The sequence below is a fragment of the Oncorhynchus mykiss genome, chromosome 3 (genome assembly GCF_057628025.1).
Source record: "Oncorhynchus mykiss isolate SJ-2025 chromosome 3, ASM5762802v1, whole genome shotgun sequence".
NCBI classification, from domain to species: domain Eukaryota; kingdom Metazoa; phylum Chordata; class Actinopteri; order Salmoniformes; family Salmonidae; genus Oncorhynchus; species Oncorhynchus mykiss.
The window spans coordinates 65312552-65318518 of NC_143024.1; positions in this window are offsets into that span (position 1 = coordinate 65312552).

Here is a 5967-nt window from a genome sequence, read left to right on the forward strand (position 1 = left end):
GGTATACCTTCTTAGAAGTTAACTTGAGGAATTTCTTTCCTTCTTAATGCGTTTGAGCCAATCAGTTGTGTTGTGACAAGGTAGGAGCAGTATACAGAAGATAGCCCTATTTGGTAAAAGAACAAGTCCATATTAATGCAAGAACAGCTCAAATAAGCAAAGAGAAACTACAGTCCATCATGACTTTAAGACATGAAGGTCAGTCAAAACTGAACATTTCAAGAACTTTGAAAGTTTCTTCAAGTGCAGTCGCATAAACCATCAAGCGCTATGATGAAACTGGCTCTCATGAGGACCGCCACAGGAAATGAAGACCCAGAGTTACCTCTGCTGCAGAGGATAAGTTTATTACCAGCCACAGAAATTGCAGCCCAAATAAATGCTTCACAGAGTTCAAGTAACAGACACATCTGTTCAGAGGAGACTGTGTGAATCAGGCCTTCATGGTTGAATTTCTGCAAAGAAACCACTACAAAAGGACACTATTAAGAATAAGAGACTTGCTTGGGCCAAGAAACACGAGCAATGGACATTAGACCAGTGGAAGTTTGTCCAAATTTGCCATTTTTGGTTCCAAATGCCTCGTCTTTGTGAGACGCGGTGTAGGTGAACGGATGATCTCCGCATATGAATTTCCCACTGTGAAGCATGGAGGAGGTCTGATAGTGTAGGGGTGCTTTAATGGTGACACAGTCTGTGAATTACCGCAGCATTCTGCAGCGATACGCCATCCCATCTGGTTTGTGCTGAGACACATTTGTTTTTCAACATGACAATGACCCACCACACCTCCAGGCTGTGTAAGGGCTATTTTACCAAGAAGGAGAGTGATGGAGTGCTACATCAGATGACCTGGCGTCCACAATCCCCCAACCTCAACCATATTGCGCTGGTTTGGGATGAGTCAGATCCCAGAGTGAAGGAAAAGCAGCAAACAAGTGCTCAGCATATGTGGGAACTCCTTCAAGACTGTTGGAAAAGCATTCCCGGTGAATCTGGTTGAGAGAATGCCATGAGTGTGCAAAGCTGTCATCAAGGCAAAGGGTGGCTACCTTGAAGAATCTCAAATATAAATATATTTGGATTTGTTTAACACTTTTTTTGTTACTACATTATTCCATATGGGTTATTTTATTTTATTTACCTTGAAGAATCTCAAATATAAATATATTTGGATTTGTTTAACACTTTTTTTGTTACTACATTATTCCATATGGGTTATTTTATTGTTTTGATGTCTTCACTATTATTCTACAATGTAGAAAATAGTACAAATAAAGATAAACCCTTGAATGAGTAGGTGTTCCAATACTTTTGACCGGTAGTGTAAATATTTGCTATTTTTTATTACTACACCAATTTCCCTGAATGGCCAGACCAAGACATTGTTCATCCCCAAACAGTTTTCACACAACCTGAAAAAGCGTATTGGGTTGAATTGACAAAAGATCATCAGGTGCAGAAGGTAATGTAGAAGGGGGATTGCTGTAGTGTAGCTCATACTACTTGAGAAACTGTAATGCACCAGCTAACAGATCTAAGGAGAGTGAATGTTTTGGTAATGTTACAGGTAATGTTACCCTAATGTTTGAATGTCCAGTTTTCTGTTAGTTAAGAGAACATTCTTTGTTAGCAAAAACCTTCTGAGAACCTTTTTAGATTTTTATTGTGTTTTTTTTGTGTTAAAGTTAGAACATTCCCTTAATGTCAAGCAGAAACAAGAACATTATTGTATCCAGTTTTCTGAAGGTAAGGATAATTTTCCATCAACCTTCCACCAAATATGTACAGAACATGGTTGCCATGTTCTCAGAGCAGGAAGCACCAGTGACTAGATCAATAAAAAGTGGTCAGATGAAGCAGATGCTAAGCTACAGGACTGTTTTGCTAGCACAGACTGGAATATGTTCCGGGATTCCTCCGATGGCATTGAAGAGTACACCATATCAGTCATTAGCTTTATCAATAAGTGCATCGATGACCTCATCCCCATAGTGACCGTGCGTGCATATCCCAACCAGAAGCCATGGATTACAGACAACATCCGCACTGAGCTAAAGGCTATAGCTGCCACTTACAAGGAGAGGGACTCTAACCCGGAAGCTTATACGAAATCCCCCTATGTCCTCCAACGAACCATCAAACAGGCAAAGAGTCAACACAAGACTAAGATTGAATCGTACTACACCGGCTCTGACACTCATCGGACGTGGCAATGATTGCAAACCATTACAGACGACAAAGGGAAGCACAGCCGAGAGCAGCCCAGTGACACGAGCCAACCAGACTACTACTATGCTCGCTTCGAGGCAAATAACACTGAAACATGCATGAGAGCATCAGCTGTTCCAGAAGACTTTCTGATCATGTCTCCGCAGCCGATGTAAGACCTTTAGACAGGTCAACATTCACAAGGCCGCAGGACCAGATGAATTACCAGGACGCGTACTGCAAGCATGCACTGACCAACTGGCAACTGTCTTCACTGACATTTTCAACCTCTCCCTGTCCAAGTCTGTAAAGCCTAAATGACTACAGACCCGTAGCACTCACGTCTGTAGCCATGGAGTGCTTTGAAAGGCTGGTAATGGCTCACATCATCCCAGAAACCCTACACCCACTCCAATTTGCATACCGCCCCAACAGATTCAATCTCTATTGCACTCCACACTGCCCTTTTCCACGTGGACAAAAGGAACACCTATGTGAGAATGCTATTCATTGAATACAGCTCATCGTTCAACACCATAGTGCCCACTAAGCTCATCAATAAGCTATGGACCCTGGACTAAACACCTCCCTCTGCAAGTGGATCCTGGAATTCCTGACGGGCAGCCACCAGGTGGTAAGGGTAGATGACAACACATCCGCCAACAGTGGTGGGCCTGATCACCGACAACGATGAGACCGCCTATAGGGAGGAAGTCAGAGACCTGGCCGTGGGGTGCCAGGACAACAACCTCTCCCTCAACATGATCAATACAAAAGGAGATGATTGTGGTCTACAGGAAAAAGAGGACCGAGCATGCTCCCATTCTCATCGACGGGGCTGCAGTGGAGCAGGTTGAGAGCATCAAGTTCCTTGGTGTTCACATTAACAAACTAACATGGTCCAAGCACATCAAGATAGTCGTGACAAGGGCACAACAAAACCTATTCCCCCTCAGAAGACTGAAAAGATTTGGCATGGGTCCTCAGATCCTCAAAAAGTTTCTACATCTGCACCACCGAGAGTATCCTGACTGGTTGCATCACTGCCTGGTATGGCAACTGCTCTGCCTCTGACCACAAGGTACTACAGAGGGTAGTGTGAATGGCCCAGCCCATCACTGGGGCCAAGCTTCCTGCCATCCAGGACGTCTATACCAGGCTGTGTCAGGAAGGCCCTAAAAATTGTCAAAGTCTCCAGCCACCCTAGTCATAGACTGTTCTCTCTGCTACCGCATGGCAAGTGGTACCGGAGCACCAAGTCTAGGTCCAAGAGGCTTCCTAAGACTCCTGAACACCTAATGAAATGGCTACCCAGACTATTGGCATTGCACCCTTCTCTCTTTTGCACCGCTGCTACTCCATTGTTATCATCTATGCACAGTCACTTTAATAACTCTACCTACATGTACATATTACCTCAACTAACCGATGCCCCCGGCACATTGACTGTACCGGTACCCCCCTTGTATATAATCTCACTATTGTTATTTTACTGCTGATCTTTAAATACGTGTTACTTTTATTTCTTATTCAACTGCACTGTTGTATTCGGCACATGTGACTAATACAATTTGATCTCACAACATCTTGGCTTAATGATACTCCTGAAATCACAAAAATGTTCTTGTGCATTTGTACAGAGAAGATTTACTACAAAGTGCATTCACCCTATTTCTTACACCTATCAAGTTGTTTCATATCTACAGAAGTGCCTAGGGAAGAGGTCTAAGGGTTTCACTTGTGTAGATCAGAAACAACTTGATAGATGTAAAGCAATAAAGTGAATGCACTGGAGTAAATTTCAGCTCTGTTAAAAGTGGCCTGTGTTGCAGACCTGCTTGGGGATGTGAGATCAGGGTGACTCCCCTAGCAGTTTTCAAACACAGGTCACCAGCACCAATGGCAAACGCCCTAACCACTGTCCCAATTAAGGCTATCTAGTACTAGTAATAATAAATGATTGTATAAATGAACATGCATAACGTAATAATGTATGCAAAGTGTATCAAATACGTAAGTTGAAAACACTATGTTAAAATGAGTGAGCATCCCTGACCTTGCGAACATACAAAGAGCCATCAATGGATCAGTGGTTCGCCAATTAGGGCCTTGATTGGCTTGGCAACAGTAATTGGGCGTGATGTGTAATGAATTTCTTTTTACACTAATGTTCTTTAAACAATCCCATGAAGTGTCTAGAACAATATCTTAACTTTTGAAAACTTGGCAACCACGTTGTGTATGTTTGGTGGGACGTTGGTGGAATATTCTCCTAACCCACAGAACATTTGACACCGTTTTTGCCACGTTCCCATGAAATCTGTCAAGAACATTAATAATATGTTGTATTCTGATAACGTAGTAACCACATTCTGGGTAAGTTATTTAACATTAAGGGAATGGCTTCTCTTGAAACATTCCTTGCATGTCACGGGATCATTCCTATGAAAAAGTTAGTTAATGACCTAACTAGACTTAAGGGCACGTTTTCTAAAGTTGTGGAAATGTTTGTTAGCTGGGTGCTTCCCTATACCTTGTGGAATGCTAAGGGATAGGCCAATGACTGTAGAGCGCATGTTCTAGGGTTCAAGGACAGTGGTCCTTTAGTAGTTTTGGAAATCCCAGACCTAAGACACATCATTTACATTGTGGGAGGTAACCTGTTTGCCTAGGTAGACTAGTCCTTTAGGGACTACTGGAGCTGTCGGTAGAGAGGGCCAGTTTAGCTGTAACCTTAACTTGTAATTGAAAGCATATCATGGTTAGGGTGAAATTTAAGGAACTAGTGGATGTGACAATACCCCTAGATATAATTACTATACATGCACTCTGCACGTGGCAAATTGTCTGCAGTTAATTCCCGACTGCTGATTAAAAAAAAAAGTTTGTTATACTTGTCCCAGATTTACCTGGAGTTCTGCCTGACAAACTGCTCACTGGGGAGGAAAGGAAGGAAAGGGGGGGGGGGGGACAAAAAACAACTGCAATATCAGCATGTAATCCATCATGAAGAGTTGGATGATGCTATGCATTGCTCAGAGACACGCACAAACGATCAGCGGGGCATAAATGTTTCCATCTCTGAGCAGCCAGCCAGCCACTGTTGTCTCCTATACGGTTCTGTAGAACGTCTAAATCACATTCACAATGCATTTCAGGCATTCTCGTCTCAGTCCACTTGCAGCGAAAGTTGTCAGATATTAACCATAAATTACATTTAGAAGATGATAATGGTCACAGTAAAATATCATATTCTGAGAACCTGGCAACCATGTTCTGTGTATGTTTGCTGGGACATTGATTGAATAGTCTCCTAACCTACAAGATTATACACAATCTAGAAGCAGATTGATACAGCATAGTGGAATGCCTGACCAATCGAACCGGAACAGTCTTTCCTCCATGTTGTTCATGGTGAGTGAAAGCAATCCTACTGTATTGAATAAAGATTTAAGCACGGTGAGAAAATGCAAGCTGGCCATGTAGATGAGAAAACACTAATTTAATCAAGCAGCCCTCTAGTCAGGAATAGAAATGTGGTTACCATGTCATGATGTTCACAGATTAATGTGCCAGAGGGATAAGACATTTAATTGAATATTATTCATCCCAAGCGATTATTTTACTGCAAGGAGTCTGAGTAGGTTGTAGCAAAACAAAAAATGGTTCATAATGTGTTCTGCTACGATTTCCAGACAGTGGTATTCCAAACAGTTTGACAAAATACCCATGTCAAGATTAAGTCTCAAGACGTTG